At 35.7% G+C, this 23,013-nt stretch overlaps 1 protein-coding gene across 3 annotated transcripts in view; it reads right to left on the bottom strand.

Annotated features, from left to right (window-relative positions):
- LOC145686136 (synaptotagmin 1-like) overlaps positions 1-23,013 on the bottom strand; it is a 473,180-nt gene that overhangs the window by 341,715 nt on the left and 108,452 nt on the right. The window lies entirely within an intron of this gene.

Below are 23,013 nucleotides of genomic sequence, written 5' to 3'. Positions count from 1 at the left end.
CTTGTTATATGAGAATAATTGAGACCAGAAGCAGTCTACAGACTAAGTCCAAAAGAATCTTGGCCGACCTCCTGATAAACCACGTCTTTCAGCAAGGTGAATTGTGGCAATCCGATACCCACATGAGGAAATCTTCGGTTCAGTGTGAAAGCTTTTATAAGAACCAGCACTCTAATCATTGAAATGCTGTTTTCTTCTTCAGTCAGGACTTCGTGAAATTACTTTCGGCGAATTTTTGATATTCAAGTTTATCACAATTTGGGTGGGATGTGGGTTTTGGATAAGAATCAAGATCTGAGCTCTGGATTTCGGATCCAGGTCAGAATTTCGAACCCAGATCCGAGATCCGGATCCAGATCCGAAATCCGAGAACCGGATCCGAAATCCGAGAACCGGATCCAAAGGATCCGGACCCAATCAGATCCGAATCTTCGGATCCGACCAGATCCGGATCTTCGGATCCGGCCATCCCTAATTGTTATATACTTCGCTTTTCTATATGAGTCATCCCTGATTCGATTCACAGTGAGAACTTCAAAAGTGACACAACAACAGTTGAGCAGTAATACAATATTCAATTGTTATTGTACTGTAATATATTTGTATATGTTTAGAATATTTGACTCAGGAAAAAAAAAAAAAAGTACAGTGAACCTTACGATGCAACTTGGACTACTGAAGGAATTTCAAACGTATTTAGTACACGTATAAATTACCATCTGAAAAATATACTGTGGAAGGGGGATAACGCATTGAAACCATTCCCAGGAAGGGGAGCGGTGATATGTAAAAGTAATAGAATACGAACGTTATTCGAGTCGAATTCGTAATTTTCGGGGTTGCAATAAGCCATTATTAAATTTTTTTAAAAAATTTAATGAACAGTTATATACTACCGTCTCGCTTCCAAACCTGGAAAATGGAATTTATATCAAATAATCCCTTCCGAATGATTCTTTTACTATCTAAGATTCGCCTTAATAGAAATATTTATCTTAATATGTAGATACTATATATCTTCTGACTAAATTTACGTAACAGTTGTTCTTTCACGACAAGTTAGTTTAGTTTCTAAGAATATATATACACAATAAAAATCCAATATCAATCGTACCGATATCGAATATTAATAGAAACACAACTTCTTATTATGTGTGGAAATTATCAGATCCGTTAACATTGATTTTCTTCCTCTTTTTGCACGTACTGACCTATCGCGAACATCAAATCATCATCTACACAATGGAAAACTTAACTGTTGGTCACTGTTGGCGGCCGACAGTATTGCAGGCGGCTGTGTGTGCATGTACTTTTTCAAAATACACTGAAGCGAATTTTGCTGGCGTTAAAATGTCGATGTGTGTCTGTTTATGTAAATAGACCTTATAAGTAGATGTAATGACCATCTGGTCGTACCCGAAGTAAAATCTGCTTGACATCCACGTTCTCTGGACCTTACCCCCTGTGATTTTTCCTTTGGATTTGTGTTAGAATATGCAGGCTACCCTTACCATCCTTCATGTATAATTTTTAAGTATGAACTACAAAAAAAAAAAAAAAAAAAAAAAAAAAAAGCCATTGATTGCATCAGTCGATTGTCATATACTGTAGTACAACGTGTGCTGAAACTTGGCCATATGCTCAATGTGTGACGATATAACGATACTTGTATTTCAACCTTATTTGTATTTTGTGGGCAAAATATACTTTTAAATTATGCACAAAAGGAAGAAGTAGTATATATTAAAAAAGGGATATGTAGATGTAATTTCTTTGCAGTTGATATACGTTGCTGTTTTGTTATAATAGAGTTTCGTTCTCATAGCAACGAAGAATAAATAAGATATAATTCCGGATCCATCTTATGTAAACTACATGCCCAATTTAAGGAGTGAAGTTATTTTATTTGTGATGTGCCATAATAAAAGGTAATATTTAAAATGCAATGTGCAAAAATGTTTTATGGTGGATTTCGTAGCCTTGCTTGTATAAAACTAAAAACTGAGGACCTTTGAGTATATATATATATATATATATATATATATATATATATATATATATATATATATATATATATATATATATATATATATATTGGTGGTTCATCGCCTAACTTTATTTTGAATAAGTGTCGTTATAACGAAAAACAAAGAGGGGGCGTATGAAATACTCCTATATGCAAAACAGTTTTGATAAAGTAAAACAAAACTTCTTTAGTTTCATTGCTTATATTAATACCATATTCTTTGTATCTGAGTGCCATTAAATGCGAGCTATGACTGTTTCTATTTGGGATTTAGGATTTAGATTTCTGGCCTTTCGGCATCTATAGTCATTTAGCCCGTCACGTATGAGGGATGACGTCCTTCGGCGAGCACACTATCTGTTGAAAGAGAAAGGGGCCTGGAACCTATATGTTAGGTACCATCCTGGCATTTGCCTGGTGTGAATGAAGAAAACCCAGGAAAAACTCCTTTAGGGTGTTTTCAGGATGTCTAGCCTGAAAAAAGCCTTTTACACGTTTTCGACCGAGTGTTTCCACCGGGAACCGATCCCAGAACCCCCTGTTTCTATTTGGGAATATCATTTACAACAATCCTGTACTTTACATCTTCCTTTCGTCCAACTTTTCAGTGTCTAACTTCTTGTATTCTAATTTTCTCCTTGTCATTTTTTTTCTTTTATACTGAATACTTATTTCTGTTAGTATTAGTTTGTACTCGGAGATATCGATCCCAAAAAGCTTTGCGTCCTTCCCTTTTGACAGTTACTGGAAATTATTTACGCAAGTTTTTATTTGAAAAAGACGAGACAGGTCCCTAAGAAAATGGCTCTTATAGTGATTGTATACCGTAAGCAGTGATCTCAGTAAGAAGATCTGTTCATAACAGAACATCGACAGAAAGCTGTGAATGTGGAATCCAGTGAATATCATTTCTTTCTGCCTTAGCCGTAAAGGATATCTGGGGCAGAAAATATTTTTTGCATATACTATATTATTTTGCATATATGCTAGCAAAGGTACTGCGAACAATATTTTGTGACCCTTCTCTCTGCCCTTTGTATTCAATTCATATAAAAGCTTCAAAATAATAGGTCTATATATTAACCGACTTCAACAAAAACACTAAAAAGCAGAAAACAATACAAGCTCTTAAAAGCAGAAAATACTATAAGCTCCAAAAAGCAGAAAATAATAAAAGCTCTTAAAAGCAGAAAATAATTTATTACTATTATATATATATATATATATATATATATATATATATATATATATATATATATATATATATATATATATATAAATGTTGGAAGTCAATGCCACGTTAACAAATTATTACCTTATAAAAGTACCATCCAAACTGTTTTTATATTATGTATTAATTTGTTTGGCTTGGTATAGACTTCAAAATTGTTGATAGATAATAATAACGAATTATTTTCTGCTTTTAAGCGCTTTACTATTATTTACCACTTTTCAGTGCTTTTATTGAAGATGGTTAATATTGCTTTTTTTTCAGTTTTTATTTTCTGCTCTTTAGTGCATTTTTCAAGTTGGTTATTTTTCTTTTAAGTTCGTCAGAATATAAAACTACCTTCCAGTAACTTTATAAACTATATCCGAAACGGAATAAATTCCAAACTAATAGTTTATTCTAGTTGCTAAACTATTAGATGTCAAAATACAAATAAAAAAATATGACATGAATTAAACAAAATAATCATAAAAGAATCAGGTAAAGAGAGGGAGGAAGGAGAAAACTACTAATATGAATTACGTTTAATACTTCATGGTGTGGTGGGGGCCGCGGTGGCTCAGTGGTAGAGCGTTCACCTCTGGTGCTTGGGGTCCCGGGTTCAAACCCTGCTCCCGCCAAGTGAACTTTGTGGTGGACAAACACCGTGTGTGTGGGTTTTCTCGGGGCTCTCCCGTTTCCTCCCACTTTATTCATTCCACCATTTCATTCATTTCTCATAATCACCGTCTCCTTTAGCCTAATCGGCATAACCGTGGGACGTAAAACTCAAAGATTTCATTTCATTTTTTTCATGGTGTGGTCAAGTGGTTAGCGTACGAATTCCCAAAGAGCATATTAGGATTTTAATCTACCTACTCCGTCTGATATAGCTTCGCTGTTAAAAGGGACAAACTCCAAATCAATTCAACTCCAACTTTTTTAAACATATGATTTTACAATTCGGAACAAACATTATTGAAAAATAGTAAAAATAGTCATTCGCATTCGAGGTACCGTCAAATATTAACGTAAAAAGTAGTGTGGAAGTAATGAATTTGCTACCTTGATATATGATACAAGTAACGGTTTTGCTGGAAACTTGCTATAGACTCGATCCATACATTAGAAAAATTGATGGTTTCCGACTGAAGTAATTCTGAAGAGAATTATCCTAACTGCAAGTACAAAAAGAAACCTTGGTGTTTCAGTGGCAAAGCGTTCCTCTCTGATGCATAAGGTCCACGGTTTGATCCCAGCTTATGCCAAGTGGACTTTATGGTAGACAAACATCATGTGCGTTGTTTTTTTCAGAGTTCCACCATTTCCTTCCTTTTACTTCATTTCACAATTTCCTTCATTCTCATCATCAGCGTCTCATTTAGCGTACATGGCATAATAATAGGACGTAAAACTGTAAGATTTCATTATTTTTTTTAAAGTACAAAATTACGTAGGCTGATAAAACAGTGTTGTCACAGTATTCCAATCAAGAATCAAGACTGGAGCAGGGCGTACCCACAGGGAGATGTCCATTGGGACCGGACCCTTCCTAAGTCAACATATATTTGTACACTTTCTCAATAAAACTATATTTCTTTAAAAGGGAAATTATTGATGTAGCATGAAAATTTGATCTCACACTTCATTTGTACTCTTTCTCTTAAAAAAGCAGTCTAGTTCTATCATCTTTTATGAGTATTTTACAATTACTTATTGTCTTTTCAGGTGCTGAATAATACTTGTTCAATATGATATAGAAGTAGTGCCTTGTAGTATAAGCCCCCCACCCCAAAGCTTGGCCCCCATCTCAACAAAAATTTCTGGGTGCGTGTCGTCATGTGGTGCTCGAGGACAAGAATTCACCTCCTGGAGGAAATTCATGTACTTCAGGTACTGTATCACTTTAAATTGTGAATGTACTTCTGATAACAGTCTCGGTGTTGAAAAAGGAAGCTAAATTACAAAACAAGCTGTACACCTTTAATTTATTACAAACAACAATTTTAATATAAACGCAAATGTTTTCTTGTTCATTCCCCTTGGACACCTTATTACTTATTGAATATCTGAAGATCTATTCATCAGATAGAGCCTATTTTTATCGTTCCCTTGTTTGTTCCTAAGTTTCAGGAGCTTTTTTTCTATCTTCCATGTTAGAATTCTTTGAGAATACAACAGCCTCGACCCGGCGTCCACGATCAGTGAGTCTGTATGTGTCTAGTGATGTCTTTTGAGAAGCAAAAAAAGATTCTCGTTCTTCATGAATAAAATAAGAAAAACACAGCCCGGAAATAACTTCAGCACAAGGGTCCTTCAGGGTTAACGTATTGGTGTTGGCTTGATATCCTGAGAAGAGAAAAAAGCCCCCAGGGCCCTTTTCCTTATTCCATCTTTTCCATTTCTCTCTGGTTCCCATTTTTCTTTTGAGTTTTCATCTCTCTCTACTTTTCATCCATGTGTTTTCAGGTGGCTTCAGATTGATTCAAATCCTAGTTTTTAGACTTCCAGACTGTGCTGTGCATAAGTATGCAACTATTATAGAACGTCTCGTTCAGTCTGGCTGTCAATAGATATCAGAAATACAGCGGATTAAGAGATGGCGACAAATGGTATTCTGACATGAATTCAGCATGCTGGGGTCTTATTTTCATACAATGCAACCGAAAGTGATAGAAATTGGCCATTTTCAGTTTTAATATTGATCGTCATATATAGCAGAAACAGTAAGAAAGAGCGAGAAACGACTGTTTTAAAACATAGTTTCAGCATCTTAAAAATAGATTCCTTCTCTACTCTATCATTAGTCTACTAAAATCGGCATTGATACATGTATAATTAGCTAATTCTACGAGGGTTGATCAAAAAGTAAGGTTACAAAGCCTGCAGTAAAACGTGTATATATTATTTCATACAACTAATACAGCTAGCAGATAGGACATACATTACGTTGTTTTCGACAGTCTCCATAATGGTTGAGGCATTTGTCGCATTGTTGGGATGAGTTTAAAGATTCCCTCCTGGTAAAACCCCTGATCATGTGTGTTCAGCCACGTTGTCACGAAGTGTTTCACCTCCTCGTCTGAAGCGAAGCGACTGCCCCTAGGTGCTACTTCAAGTACAGGAACAATTAATAGTCGCTTGGAGCGAGGTATGGGCTGTAGAGTGTATGGTCGATGAAGTCCTAGCGAAACTGCTTCAACAGCGTGGTCGTCTTCTGGGCTGTATGCGGGTGAGCATTGTCGTGAAGGAAGATGACGCTTTCGGCGATTACAATCTCTACCTAAACCTCTACCAACTGCCTATGAATTTCAGCCGCGGTTACATATTTCGCCCATAGAAATCGAACAACTGGGCGGACTTCTTCACGAAACCAGTTTTCCAAACACGTCACCATTTATGTTTATCTACAACTAGCGCCGTAGGTGGCGGGTCACTGAAACTCAGCATAGTTGCCAACTCCATGTATTACAACTACCGCATACTCCTCATTCTTCTGTAACAGATGACATTCCAGAAATATTGTTCTTGTAATCTTAGTTTCTTATCCTTCCTCGTATTACCACTTTCGGTTTCAATATTTGTCCCATACAGGAAAAATGTTAATAGATAGCTTTAACAAAGTTTTTAATACGGATTTAATGTTCAAAAAAAGATTCCGTCTCTGCTCTAACCCATCTACTAGAACCGGTAGTAAGATTAATCTACATTTCCGGTTTCAATATTAATATCCATTGAGCAGAAATGGTAAGAGATTAACGAGAAACGGTTCACTGGTTATATTCAACGAATCCAGAAACAGATTCCATTTCTGTCCGTATCACCATATTCAAGTCAATAGTGTAGATTTAATAACTTATAGTTAGAATATTGAATACCCATATAAAAATAAGTGAAGGTCTCAATATATTGTATCTCCACCCTTTAGTATTTCTGGTTTCAGTATTGAATACCCATGGGAAAAAATGACAACTGGTAGCGGGATTTTTTTTTTTTTTTTAAAAAAAGTGGATTTAACATTTCAAATATATCTCCCACCTCAGCATTACCCCTCTGCTTTAAAAATCACACTTAATATATTCCAAAATCGGAATTAATATATAGGATATGTCAAAGTCAAGCGTTCAGCATACCGTAGATGAATGATACGGTAGGTCACCTCATGCTAAAAATGCCACACCAGCCCAAAACTTCTTCGTCAGCAACCATCTCTTATATCATTGCGGGTTTCTGTCACTTCAGTATCTGTGGGTTTTACTTATCACCTGCAAGACTAACTGATATTGGTTGGCATGATTAACAATCAACAACCACAGTGCAAAAGGAAGACGAAAGAAGTCAGTGGACTTCTATTTACAAGTACCATCTTGGAATTTGATAGAAAATAGGAGAAAACTAGGAACCTTAGGTTGTTATTACAGGCTTCTGGATTCGAACCTGGGAACTTCTGATAGCGAGCTGAGATCCAATGCCTGACACAGAATACATAATCTCATTTACTTGCATGAATTTAATATGGAGGATGATCATCCCTGGGAATCGTATTAGTTTCTCTTTATCATATTTACCACCTGGCGCTACAGCCCTGGGTAGGTTTTGGCCTCTTCCACTAGTTGCCGCCACTCTTCTTGATCTCTGCATTTTCCTTTCCATCCTTGGACCTTCAATTTTTTCAGATCACTTTCTACTCCATCCAGCCATCTAGTTTTTGGCCTTCCTTTTCTTTTGCTGAAAAAAATCTTTCATTATTTTGTATGGCATTCGGCTGCTTTCCATTCTTCTTACTGTTCGATTCCATTTTATAAACCTAACTATATCCTGGTTCTTTATTATATCGTTTATCTCCTTGTTAGTTCTGAGTCTACGGGTTTCTTGTTCTTGAATTGGTCCATAAATTTTCCTTACTATTCTTCTTTCAAAAGTTCTAAGATTCTTTTGTCAGTGGCAACGGCGTCGACTTTCCAAAAATTATGTAGGTGCATATCAATGGCGGGACGTGTTAGTCTATATGTTTTCAGGGAACTCTCTATATTTGATTGATTTATTTTTAGTTAAAATCTTTTATGAACACTGCCATAAAGGGCTGTGCTGTGATAAAATAAAATATGCCGGTATTGGATAATATAAAGGATAAATTGGGGCTGCCCTAGCTCAGTAGGTAACACGACTGACTTAAACGCAAAAGAAACGGGCTCAACCCGGGTCCAAACTAAAATTCTTGTGGGTATGGCGCACCTACAAGATTATTTGTGTGGGTACCGAAGCCCCGGAGCACCCACGTAGTCGGCGCGCATGGTCAGTGGCCATGTTTTCTAACCGTATGTTCCTTACTACTGCTCTTAAAAACGTTTTATTTATTTTTTTTTTAATCCTCTGCTTATGCTTCTACTTTTTAGCAAATTCATGTTTGCGTGGTATGCTTTGTTGCCTATAATAGTTGTATTCTTTTCTTGACTGTGACTTTTATGGAGTTCTTATCTGTGATTGTCGGGCCTAAATATTTAAACTTATCTATTTCTTTTCGAATTCTTTACCTTCTATCTCATATTATGATTGATTTTTGGTTTCTCATGTTAGTTCTCTCTTATTTTGTTAACCTATGTTTTCCTCATGTTTTTCTCTGTACGCATGATTATAGTTATATCATCGGCATAGGCGCATATTTGCATGGTTTTCGTGAATATTGTTCCTCATCTATCTATGTTGCATATTACAGCATGCAATGCTATTCCTATCATGAACAGTGTTGTGAATAGACTGTCACCTTATTTTACTCATTTATGGTACTTAAATTCTTCGTTTATCTTCTGGTTTTACTTTTGCTGAGGTTTCCTCTCATGTCATTCTTGTCAGTTTTATCAGTTTCCTGGGATCTTAAATTCCTCCGAAATTGCTTTCTGTTCACACTGTTGAATGCTTTCTCATGATCTACAAATAAAATATGTAATTTTAATCCGTGTTCATAATGTTTTTCAACGATTTGTTGCAGTGTGAATAGTTGATCTATTGTACTTTTATTTGGTCTAAATCCGCATTGATAGTTTCCTAGAATCTTCTCAGTATGTTTCTTTATTCTTTCACTGATTATTCCAGTTAAAACTTTATATGTTGTGTTTATTTTCTTTATCATAACAAGTTTCAATAATGGAAGATTTCTATCAAATCTTTTTCCTTAATTTCATGGGACAATTTTATTATTTATTATGTTTTTTTGAATTATTGATCATAAACCGACTTAATTTGATACATTGTGTATGGCAATTTTGTGCCTCTGATAGTACAACACTCTTCTACAAAAAAATAATAATAATAATAATAAATAAAAAAAATAAAATAAAATAAAATAAAAAAATAAAAAAGTTCTATTTCTGGGTAACAAAGTAGTGATTCTGAAAGGATTTTCATTCCTGAATTCAAATCTGATTTTAGCTTTTCTGCATCGGAGATAGTTTTGGAGTAATCAGCACGTAATGTTTGTGTTTGTAAAGCATTACTATATATTGTTGACACTATATATTACATAGAATTGTAGGTATGCGAAACAGCTGTCGACCGTACATAATGGTTTACTTTTTTTTTTCTTTTGTACTGTGTCTCTCTTGTCTCTAATAATACACCAGCAATAGTTTTCCAGCATGGTGGACATCCACTTCCCTTCATAGCGTTTTTCAATGGTGGATATATCTTTATGAAATCTTTCTCCGTGTTCATCGGAAAGTCACAGCAATTACTGGGAAAGTAATCCAGATGCGAGTCCATGATATGCACCTTCGAGGACATTTTGCACCCTAAATCCTGATAAGCTGCAAGCATTTCATCCACCATCTTGTATTTAGGGTCCCGTCTTCTCCCAAGGAAGTTTTGGGTTACTTTCGTAAAACTCATCCATGTGCGCTTTTCTTTCTCTGTGAGACATGCCTCAAAACCTCTATCTTTCTGCAGTTCTCGTATCTGCGGACCTACAAACACGCCCTCTCTTATTTTTGCAGCTGACAGTCGAGGAAATTTGTCAGCAAGATATGCAAAAGTTGGCCCATTGGGATCCATTGCCTTCACAAGCTGTTTAATAAGTCCAAGTTTTATATGTAGGGGTGAAACAAGAACATTTCTAGGATCTACAAGACTGTCCCGTTGCACATTCTTTTCACCAACTGTCCAATTCCGTTTAGGCCACTCCTTTTTCTCATAGTGGGAAGTTCTTTCCCGACTATCCCATTCACACAAAGACCATGCATACTTCGTGTAACCTTGTTGCATCCCTAATAATAATGCTATTACCTTGAAGTCACAACACAACTTCCACTTATGATCACTGTACTTAATTAAAGTCAATATCTTTCTGAAAATTTCATAACTCTCTGTGGTAAAAGTGGCATATGCAACTGGGATTGAAGGAAGTTTATTCCCGATATGCAGCAATACACCTTTTAAGTTATTCTTCGAAGCATCCTAAAGTAATCTCCATTCACCAGGTTCGTATGTTATGTGCAAGGCTGTCATTAATCCATGAACATCATTGCAGAATGTCACGGAACTATCACTGGTAAAATAAGACACAAAAGCATGTTCTCTTTTTCTGAAGGTTATGTTGGTTGTTTCGTGGAGAAGGTTATATTCCTGTAACCTGGAGCCTAACAATTCTGCTTTCTGTTTACTGAGTCCTAAATCTCGCACTAAATCATTTAAATCATCCTGCTGTAATACACGTGGCGTGGGCGTACTCGTGCCTTGATAGGGGGATCCCTTCTTTCTTCCGGAGAAGATGTAAGTTCTGTAGTGCCACTTTCTTCACTATCACTCATCTCTTCTATATCTGTGAGCCTTGAAGGAACTGGTAAAGCTTCAGAATGTGCTACAGGTAGTCTTGCTGACGGCAGATCCGGATAAACAATATGTTTCTTTGATTTGCTGTTCGTGAATTCCTGAATTTTGGTTAAGCAGAAATAACAGTCTGTCAAATGGTTCCTTGGTTTCCTCCAAACCATCGGTACAGCAAATAATGAAACATTTTTTCCTTGCCACCACTTACTTAATTTACAATAACATGTAGCACAACACATATTAGGTGACCACTTCTTATCAAAATCACCAGCTCCGACGCCAAAGTACTGCTTATATGCTCTCTTGATGATGGGTGTGATTTTCTTCCTGTTCCTTACGAAGGTGAACTCGCCACAAACATAACAGAAGTTGTTAGCTGCGTACTTACAACCACGAGTGCGAGGCATTTTTTTTTTTTTTTTTTGGCTTCACTTAAACACAAACAAAATGAATCCACAGCATTCAGTTTACATACAGTAAGTAGTACTAACGCCCGATAAAATACCAGATTCACACGCTCAGTTTAACTTACAAACTACTCCCAACATCACATTGCAATAACAAAATACTGTCTGGCAAGATTTGCCAACCTCTGAAAAATGAAAGCTGTCAATGTTGCAAGGTCTTACTTTCCAAATTCCCTTTTGTCACCATATACTGTGTTTGACATGTATATGAATATATGTAGTACATGAATGCTTGAATTATCCGTAAACTATCCCTGACAGATCAAATCGGATGTCTCATTTGAACTTCCATGTCACATTCCTTTCATAGTACAAAATTTCATTTCAGAAATACAACCCTTGTAAAACAGTGTAATCATGTACTTGCACGAGTTCAATAGGGAAATTTATGGAGATGGGAGCACAAAATATTGCCATCGGTAACATGCGAGGGCACATGCTAGTACATCCAAAAGCCTGATAACCTTTGCAAATGTGCCACAAATTTTCAATATGTTTAGTTTCATTTCAGATAGACTACAAAAATGACAACCACTCGAAAGATGTGTATTGTGGTATGCGGAGATTCAATCTCAAATTACCATTCAAAAGAAATGTTTTGCATCGTTATGGATTGATCCTCCTTCCAAACCTGTCATTCTGAGCTGAAAGAGCTTTATAACGACTAATAGTGTAAGTCACTTACGCAGTGTGAACGACCAAGAGTGTCGTAAGAAGTTATGGATAATCAGCAAGGTGCATTTTAATGTAGTTATTAAAAAAAAAAAAAAAAATCAGTAGGGAAATATACGTCTGGATGAACTCTACATTACTGTATCGATTTAATGATATTTAAGGATCGATTTAATGATGCATATTGTACTGATTTACAGATAAGTAATCATCTTAATTGGGTAGTATAGTGGTTTTCTTTTAGATTATTGATTTAGGTTTCAAATGTCTTGAAATTAAATTCAGTTTGATGTAAGTTTATTAGATAACAAATCAGATTATTAACAAAACATCTTACAAATGTTGCAGACATGTTCAAAGTTAATAATTCAAATAATTAATAATTTAGTGCACTAAAGATGTCTGCTATCTTCAAGACAAGTTAAGATTTACTGTACCGAGATCTGAAGGATCTGGTAATTTAATAGGCCTAGCAGGAGACCTCCATGAGAACAATTTAAATACATTCTCAATGCAAGACAAAATTCAACAAATTAAAAAGGTTAACTTACATGAAAGTACTCGTATGTAATACATTCTCATATCTCGATGAATATAGACGTCAGCCAGTAATCCTTCCCGTCTTCTTTCTTCCTTCTTTCCTTCCCCACAGTGAAATTTTGGGAAGTATTTATATGAATTGTGAAGTACTTTCACTGGCTTATAATACAAAAACAACTAGGACGTCATACATCCTTGTAGTCTATTTTAAAGTTGTTTTTGTATTTGAAAGTTTCTCTATATTCCAACAATAACTATATGTATAGTTCTTGTACATGCTTAATCAAAAGTTTTTGATACTTTAATTTTAATACAATAAAAATTTTAATATTTCACAGATTGTTAAAAGATGTTAACAATAGTCAACACATAGCCCTCTCTTCGTTTTGAAGTTCTCTTATTTGTATAAGTGATGTATCAAATTACGAAGAGAACTACTGTTTAATATTTCAGAGATTACATGCACTGTGGTCGGTGTCTTTGTAATGAGGTTTTACTGTATATTAATGTAGTAAAATTCGAGAAAGCACTAAAATCACTTTCACTGATAGAAACACTAACACAAGTGTTTGTAAACAAAAGGGTGTGTTCAATACATAGAGGTATTGAAGAGCGTCGTTGAACATGAGAAAGTCTTGTGGACAACCAGAGATGACGTCATGTCGGCAACGGTAGCTGGATCTCGTAACGGCGAGAGTTGGAGACTGAAGAATGGCTGGTACCTGACCATCTTTGAGGATGAAGATGAAGATGATGATGACGCATCTAAGCATTGATGGTAGAACGTTGCAGTGAATCTCAGAACGTCTGATCCTATGGAACGTCTTCCATGAATCACGTGGAGAAGTCTCTGGCAGGGGCGTCGACTGGGAGAACGATGGACACATCTAATAGGAGGCGGGGATCTTCTAAGATGGCCAGTCTCGAAGATAACTGCGACGATCGATGTGTGGTAAGATGGTGGGACATCGACATGATGCAAAGAATCGAAGTCTGGACCCTTGCTGGAAACTTGTCCTTAGCTGGAGAACCAACGATGATGAAAGGACTGGGTTGGAAACACTGCTACAGTTGATGATTCTGTCCTTAGCATGCTTGTCAGGAACAGAGATGCTGAGTTGTTAAAGATGCGTAGAATCACGTTGAGCGATAGATGACCAATCGGAAGCTTGACGTGGTTCGAGGCAGATGATGCAGTTACTGTCTTGCTCTTGGGCTGGAGATAATGCTGGAAGCAGTAACCTGAACACTGGAACAGCGTCTGGAAGGAACATCTTCTTCTTACTGGAACAGGTAGTCAATCCTTGGAGCGGAGTGACTATTGAGAAGAACATCTTCTTCTTACTGGAACGGGATCAATCTGGGAAGCAGATTGTTGACGTCTGTGTGTGTGTAGCGCTCTCGGAATCTGCTACTGGAACTGTCAACGAGTTGGCTGAACTCTGGAACTGGAACTGGAACTGGAACTACCATGCTCTGGACTGTATTTTCGGCATCTGGCGTCGGACTGCGTGGACTTTTCGTCTTTAGAAGTGGTCTTCTGAGGTCGAATCGTTGTCCCCAGGAAGGCTAGTTTGTAGCTTCGTATTGTGACACTCATATTGCAGTTGAGCGTGTAGAGAATGAGAGATGAGAATTAAAATTTGATATAAATATAAAAATATATACAAGGAAAAAGGAAAAGATTTGGAATGGGTTTGTAACGCGATAATCTAACAAGGATGGGATAATGGGATATGTATTTACCAACATCCTTATAACATGTAGTAACACAATATATTTATGTGTTATGTCATTTATTTACATCATATATCACACAGACAACACATCCTGTGTAATGGGACCTTAAAATTTTATATATATGAAAACTAAAAAATTGAATTGCATAAAAGAAAATCAAAAATAAATATAGATATATTAGATTAAAAGATTTATATATTAAAGAATATAGTTGTAAAAAATTAGAGATATAGGAGTATTGAAAATTAATACTGCATTAAGAAAATCATAAGTGAAAGGATGGTTAAAAAATTGAAATTTAATGAATGTAATTGTGGTAAACCTTTTCTAAAGAATATTCATAACAAAATTTTCGTATTAGTTTTCGTAAAACTTTTTTTTTTTGCTGTGTATAAATAGAAATAAGGTATTTAAACAAAATTAATTGTTTTTTTTTTTTTTTAACTTATGAAACTAATGAACTATTGAAAATGAAACGAAAAGAAAAGTACAAATACTATTTCCAAAAGTGAAAACTGTATGCACTGACTGAATGAATGTACGTGACCTACTTAAGGCGTAGTACGTTCGATCCGTTATAACTGTATAGTATGCGATAAACATAACTTATTGAAAGGGAAAAGTTATTGAAAGTAAAAATGCTTGAAAACTGAAAGGAAAAAGCTAAATTGAAAAAATAAGATAATCCAACACCATAATGAAATATGTTACCAAAACCTTTTTTTTTAAATTTTTTTTTAAATATATATATATGTGAATAATAATAGTAATACTAAAATAATCTCATCTCATCTGAAAGGAAATAACTATGTATTTCTATAAAAAAATATTTCATGAACATATTATGTCCAAATTATTTGGTAGAAAAATGTTTTAACAGGAAACACTAAAAGAAACTCAATAAAAGAGTTGTGCTTCTATCTGGTTATTTCGAGGCTTTATTCGCCATAAATTTGCGATATTTCGCCTGAAAAAGTGGATCATGAGGAACATCGGGAATATATAATTTGAGACGTTCCTGTGCAATATTCTGCAGAGTTCCATCTATGTCAAGAATATATTGATTGGAATCATGAGTCTTAGCTTTAATGGTGTAAGGTCCTTTATATTGTTCTCGAAGACTAGGAGACTCGCCACGTTTTGTATAGAGACGTCGAACCATGACCTGATCACCTGGTGTGTAGGAAACTGGTTTGTTTTTCGACTCTATTTTCTGTTTAAGTTGTTGGAAGGCCCTATGCTTATGAAAGTTAACTAATGAACGTAGTTCATCCAATTGTAGTAATCTGTCATTAACATCTGGATCTTCCTTGGGAATTCTTAGAATATTGTCGACTGGATATCGAAAATTCACTCCAAAGAGGAGGGAAAAGGGGGATGTTCCTGTCTGAGTATGCGGGGTATTGTTGCAGAAACTAACAGCTTGTTGGAGATAATGTGACCATTTGTAATGGTCTAACTTCGTAAGAAAACGAAGAGCGTTTTGTATCTTTTGTGCTGTTTGTTCTACAGAGCCTATAGTTTTGTGTGATGCAGGAAGTGCATAAGAAACCTCAATATTTAATGATTTTAAAAATTCTTGAGTTTTCGCTGCAAGATGGTTTGGACTTTTGTCAAGATATAATTTACGCGGTACACCATATTTGAGAATGATCTCATTCTGTACGAAATCTATAAAAGTGGTAGCCGTCATATCTTTGACAGGTTTACAGATGGAAAATGACGTTATAGCTTCAGTAGCTATGTAGAAATAATTATAACCATCAGAAGTTGGTAATTTTCCTACAGCATCTATAAAGAACGCATCAAATAGGTTGTTGTGGTAGTGAGTTTGAACGTGAATATTGTTGGGTCTATAATTTCGTTTAAATTTATTACAGTCAATACAAGCGTTTATCTTCTTATGCAGCCATTTTTGAAGATTGGGAATGTAATAACGATCTTTTATAAGAAATTTTAATTTCTGAAATCCAGGGTGACTGTCAGCATGAAATTCTTCAAAGATGGTATCTTTGAGAGATGCTGGTATGCATAGTCTTAGTTTAGGAGCGGACGGTGAGAAAAATATCTTATAAAGTTTGTGATCTTGTATCACGTATCCTTTAGACCATTTTGCATAGTTAGGATGATCTTTTTCATCATTGTGGAGCACCCTGTATATAGTAGAGAATGTAGGATCCTCTCTTTGTAATGCTGGTACATCTGTGCTGCCATCTAACACAAGTAATGTTAGTGGATGCTCTTGTTCATCTATCAGCTCATATTCTTGTTGAGAGAGATAGAGCGGATGACGAGACAGATAATCTGCTATGTTTTTAGATGAACTAATGTGGCGCACTTCAAAATCAAAGAGCTGAATAAAAGATAACCACCTTGTCATTTGACTTGTCAAATTCGTGGTCTTTTTAACGGCTGTTAAAGCAAGATTGTCTGTAAGTAATGTAAATTTACCACCTATCAGATATTTATAGAACTTCTTAAGGGCAAGAACTACTGCAAACAGTTCGATTTGATATATAGGTCGAGCTTTAATTCGTGGTGGAAGAGTAGCACTGGCGTATTGTACAACAGACCAATGCTTTTCATGGGGCAGTTTCTGAAACAAAGCCGCAGCCGCGCCTATCTGGGATCCATCCGTTATGACCATGTGTTCTGCAGCTGGATTGTATATTTGCAGTATTGGTGCTGTTGTCACCATCTTTTTAAGCTGCTCAAATCTATCCTCTAATTCAGGAGTCCACTGAATTATCTTTTGTTTGCTAGCTGCTAATTTATGTAAGGGTGCTGCTACTAAGCTAATTTTATTATAAAATGCACGATGAAATTGCATCATAGCAAGGAACGATTTAAGTTGCTTTACAGTCTTTGGACGTTCTAAGGCGGTGATTGCTTTAACCTTATCTGGATCTTGAGATATCTGTCCTTTATTTATTATATGGCCGAGAAATTTAAATTTTTGAACACCAAATTGAGTTTTCTTTAAATTAAACAAAAGACCATATTTTTCGGCAGTGGTTAGAGCACGTTCTAACACACGCAACATGCCTTCAAAGGTGCTGCTTTTAAATATTAGGTCATCAATGTAATTTAGAAAGTCTTGTTCCGAAAAATCTCTGTATATTTCTTTTATAATTCTATGTAAAATTAAGGTAGAAGTTCGAAAACCTTGAGGCAATCTACGTAGTTTTAGCAATGTATGGGAAAAACCTAATTGACTAACACTAAAACTAGTTAGATCTTGGTCTATTTCATCAAGCGGGACTTGGTAGAAAGAATTCGAGAGGTCCGCAAGACAACAGAAATTTGCATTGTATAACTGGTCTAAAACATCTTGTGTCCCAGGCTGTACATCATTGATAGGTTGCGACCTCTGCGAAAGAACGCGTAAATCCAAAACAACACGAACATCTTTCGAATTTCTCTTTGGAATCACCAATAAGTTATTACGATATAAAGCATTTGATGGAGCTAAAATGCCATTATCTAACATTTCTTGTATCTTTGCCCTAGCTTGCTCACGAAGTCTAAAAGGTATCGTATAAGTTGGCACTGTCCACGGAGTACGATCCACGATATTAAGGCTAGCAGAAAAGCTATCAATGCTTTGAAAATCCCTATCGTGCCATTGAAAACAAGTAGGATGCCTTTTGAGTACGTTCAATATTTTATCTTGTTGTTCTTGGGGCAAATCAGGGTTAATTTGAAATTTGGAATGATCTATGTGCTGCTTAATTTTTTCAAAGCGTGCTGTGACTCTCTGTTTGACCTGTTGTTTAGTAGGTTCAAATAATTTCCTAACTGTATATATTTCTGATGTTTCTACATCTTTTGGAAGCAAAGCGCCTTGGGCTATATGCAACCCTTTTGCAAAGAACTTCCTACAAGGAGTGGGATTAATAATTGGAAGATACAGGCTTTGGGAACTTAAAGTTGTGTGAACAAAAACGCATGATTGCATATTCTTGTATATTGGTGTATGTACAAGAAATTCTGTGTCAGGAATATGCGTATCTAATGTGAGCCTAACATACCGCACTGAATTGGGTGGGATAACGACACCTTGTCGCACATAAAAGTTAAATTTACAATTTTTACAGACTTTGGCCGAAAGTGAAGTTTCTTTATTGAATTCTTTTGGCAATCTTTGATTATTACCGAAATGCTCTAACTGTAAAGAACTGGCCTGATAATTTATATTAGCATTATGATGCAACAGAAAATTATTTGACAAAAGAATTGGAATATTTGCTATTGGTGAAATTCTAAAAAGTACTTGAAAAATCTTGCCTTCTATCTCTATTGGAAGAATTACAGCTTTTGTAAGATTTAGGGGAGTAGAAGATATTCCATATACTTTGGTATGTAATGTAAACTTTTTACAATTCTTAGGCACTAACGAATAGTGAAGCAGCGATGCTTGTGCACCTGTATCAAGAAGCAAATTACATTCTGTACCATTTATTTTTCCTCTAATATACGGCAACTGATTTTTAAACAGTAATGGAACTGTGACTGTATTTCGTTCATTAACCTCCTGTTTATGAGATTTATTATTACAAGTAGTCATCACTATATTCTCAGTGGATGTTTGAGTAATAGGAAAAGCATTCTTAAACTGTTCGTCTTGGTCATTAATTTCAGGCGTCCCGGAGGAGATAGTGTGGTGGGGAACGGCCTTTTCTAATTTATTTATCTCGGTATCCACATCTACAGACTGAAAATTCGTTTGCGTTTCAACACTAATTCGTTGCTTATTATTTTGATCTAAAGGCTTAAAAGTATGAATAGTGGCTTTTGCACTAAAATTGTGGGAAACACCACTAACAGGGGAATGGTCTACTGATGACTCTGTTACACTAGTGTTTGAACCTGAAATGGATTCCTGATTACTTATTGTGTGCAGATCAGTGACCAAGTCTTCAGTCACAGTGGTGGGAATCGCCACGGAAGTGTGTAACGCCACTAAGGAAGACTCTTGTGCATGAGCCTTGGTGCTAACAAATGCTGGTGCATTTGGGTTAAGCCTACTGGACGAAGTATGTTTATTGTTCATGGAAGGAACCGAAACAGAATTTTGCCTAAACGTGTTTGAAACCGAATAAATGGGTAATGTATGCTGAAAACCCAGGGGTTGCATCCGAGATTGGGTAAAATCAACCCCTAATGCTACTCGTTTTTTGATGTATCCTCTATGGCTAGGAAATTATTCCTAGAGGATGTAGGCGGGTTCATCACAGGATATGTTCCTGGATTATACAATATGGGATGCATATATTGAAATGATGGAGGTTGAGGTACAAAATATTGAGAATAAAAACGTTGAGGGTTTTGTTTTCCTTTGGAAAACTGTTTATGTATTTTGGAGGCTCGTTCTTCGCTATGTTTACAACACGTATGCGCTTGTTGTTTGGCAGAAATGTCATTGTGCGAAGGTGCAGACGACCTACTTTCAGAGGTTAATTGAGCTCGTTTCTTTCGTGGTTGATGATGCCTGAAGGGCTTTTTGACCGCTACGGCGATTGTGTGTTCATCTAAGTTCTGCTTATTGATTGCTATCTGTAAAGCTTTTAACTGGTTAGATATCGATTCTAAAGGATCTGTTTTGCTTTCTACACTAGAGGAAGGAAGTTGCAAAGAAACTTCTTTTTCATTCTGTACACGATAATTAACTAACGTCTCTGATCGTTCTATTATTATTGCTTTGTCAATAAGCTGTGTAAAATTCTCAAAAGTATGCTGGCTAAATAGCGGAATATATCTAGGCAACAAGGAAAGAATAGTTTGCAGTACAAATGATTTGAAAGGCATCGGCGGAGAAATCCTTTGCGACAGGTCGAACTTCTCATAGAGAAACTGTGTCAACCGGTCTGACTCTAACTGATATCGTTGCTGAAATAGCAAAGTTGCTTGCAGCGATGAACGGTTTGGTGAAAACTGATCCAAGAATTTCTCGCGTAATTCTTTCCATGTTAAACTTAAATAGTCCGGATTGTTATCTAACCAAGTATACGGGAATTTGCCTAACGAAAGTTTAAATACCTGTTTCTTTGTATCTTCATTCCAATTATGAATGAGTGCAAATCTATCAAAGCTTTTTAGAAATTCTGAAGCATCCTGGCCGTTTTCGTTAGAAAAGGTTTCCAAGAAAGAATGTGATGAAACAGGAGTATGTACGGAATTACTTAAAGACGTACTTTGAGAAATATTTTGCTTGTTACGTGACATTGTTTTGAACTCTAATGATAGACACTTTCTCTAATAAAAAGACACAAGAAAAACAATCTATGCAATATAAGATGCAAAACTAACACTACATGTATAAAAACATCGATAAAACGTGTTGAGTTTGCTTGAGTGAGAATGTATTTGTCTTTTATATTATAAAGCATGAAAGTATCATATCAAATGATCACATCACACCACCATAGCTAAATGCTAATTTCAGTGGTTTAGTCTAACAAAAAAAAATACTGATTATAAAAATTGAATTTGTCTTTTACCATTCGCGTCGGAGCCATGTATCGATTTAATGATATTTAAGGATCGATTTAATGATGCATATTGTACTGATTTACAGATAAGTAATCATCTTAATTGGGTAGTATAGTGGTTTTCTTTTAGATTATTGATTTAGGTTTCAAATGTCTTGAAATTAAATTCAGTTTGATGTAAGTTTATTAGATAACAAATCAGATTATTAACAAAACATCTTACAAATGTTGCAGACATGTTCAAAGTTAATAATTCAAATAATTAATAATTTAGTGCACTAAAGATGTCTGCTATCTTCAAGACAAGTTAAGATTTACTGTACCGAGATCTGAAGGATCTGGTAATTTAATAGGCCTAGCAGGAGACCTCCATGAGAACAATTTAAATACATTCTCAATGCAAGACAAAATTCAACAAATTAAAAAGGTTAACTTACATGAAAGTACTCGTATGTAATACATTCTCATATCTCGATGAATATAGACGTCAGCCAGTAATCCTTCCCGTCTTCTTTCTTCCTTCTTTCCTTCCCCACAGTGAAATTTTGGGAAGTATTTATATGAATTGTGAAGTACTTTCACTGGCTTATAATACAAAAACAACTAGGACGTCATACATCCTTGTAGTCTATTTTAAAGTTGTTTTTGTATTTGAAAGTTTCTCTATATTCCAACAATAACTATATGTATAGTTCTTGTACATGCTTAATCAAAAGTTTTTGATACTTTAATTTTAATACAATAAAAATTTTAATATTTCACAGATTGTTAAAAGATGTTAACAATAGTCAACACATTACTCTGTGGGATGAATAGGCCGTAGCGAACCGATCTAGTCTCATGATCTTCAGATGTTGGATTATTTTCACCAGGGATTATATATAGGATCATGTCTAGCCCTCTTCTGTTGAGAATGTTCCTGCACTTTACTAGTAAATCACTGGCATTGCACTTATAATCATATTGATATACTATAACATGCGTCAGCAAAGATGGAATATCGCCTTCACATTCTACGGACAACTGAAGGATACATATTAAAATTAACATTTTGATGAGTTGGTAATTGTTGCAAAAGACCGCGCAGTGGCGGAGCCAAGGGAGGGCCTGGGGGGCCAGACCCCCTTGCTCATATTCTTGTCCCCCTAGTGGCCCCCCATACAGAGTGATACTGCTATAGATCGACAAACGGTGAGTTGACAGTGTCCACAAGTGAAACTACTACCGAAATATGTCTCGACAACAGAGTTACCAACTGCAGAATACGGTATGTTGCAACAGTCTCCGAGTAAAAAGCTCCAGGCTCGTTTTTGTTTGTAGTACCTCAAGATCTAATTCATCAAAATCTGTAAGATGCATGCATTGACCTCACCATCTGAACGTTCCTTTTAACTTCTGTCCCTTATCTGAGTCTTTTCTTTGTTTTCGACAAAGATTCAATAAATAAATAAATAAATAAATAAATAAAAAGCAAAATCAGTCAGCATTCTCATTCGCTTCGATGTTGAAAGTCATACTAAAATAAGAGATGCTTACTTACAAATAGCATGCACTGCAGTAAAACATTACACTTGTGTTGGACGAAAGAAGTCTTCGTACACTAATTAATTAATTTCCATTGATTATGGCGACATGGAACAAATGCATAGCATCCATTAAATAATTTGGTATTATTATTATTATTATCAAATAATATCGAGCCGTCTTGTTTGATATACAGTAAAAAAAAAGAGAGAGCTGATTTTTTTTATTATTATTATTTCTGTCATTCTTTTTGTTCGTATCCCAATCGTTTGAAAAAATTAAGATACTGATTACTACCAACACCTACTTGCCCTATTTGCTACTGATACTGGTTCTTCTTCTCGACTACCTTCTGGTCTTGTCTCTAGTACGTCTAATTTCCTAACGCTCGGCCGTTGGCAACTCTGTAGAAACCTTCTGCTGCAATGTTAACAAGCGATATTAGCGATCTCCAAGGAAAACGGAGTCAGCGCTAGGTGAACCTATACTACTAACTAAAGCCTAACAAAAAATCGATGATTC

Source organism: Thermobia domestica, chromosome 5, assembly GCF_964235325.1.
Source record: "Thermobia domestica chromosome 5, izTheDome1.hap1.1, whole genome shotgun sequence".
Lineage (NCBI taxonomy): Eukaryota > Metazoa > Arthropoda > Insecta > Zygentoma > Lepismatidae > Thermobia > Thermobia domestica.
This window is presented reverse-complemented; position numbering and strand designations above follow the sequence as displayed.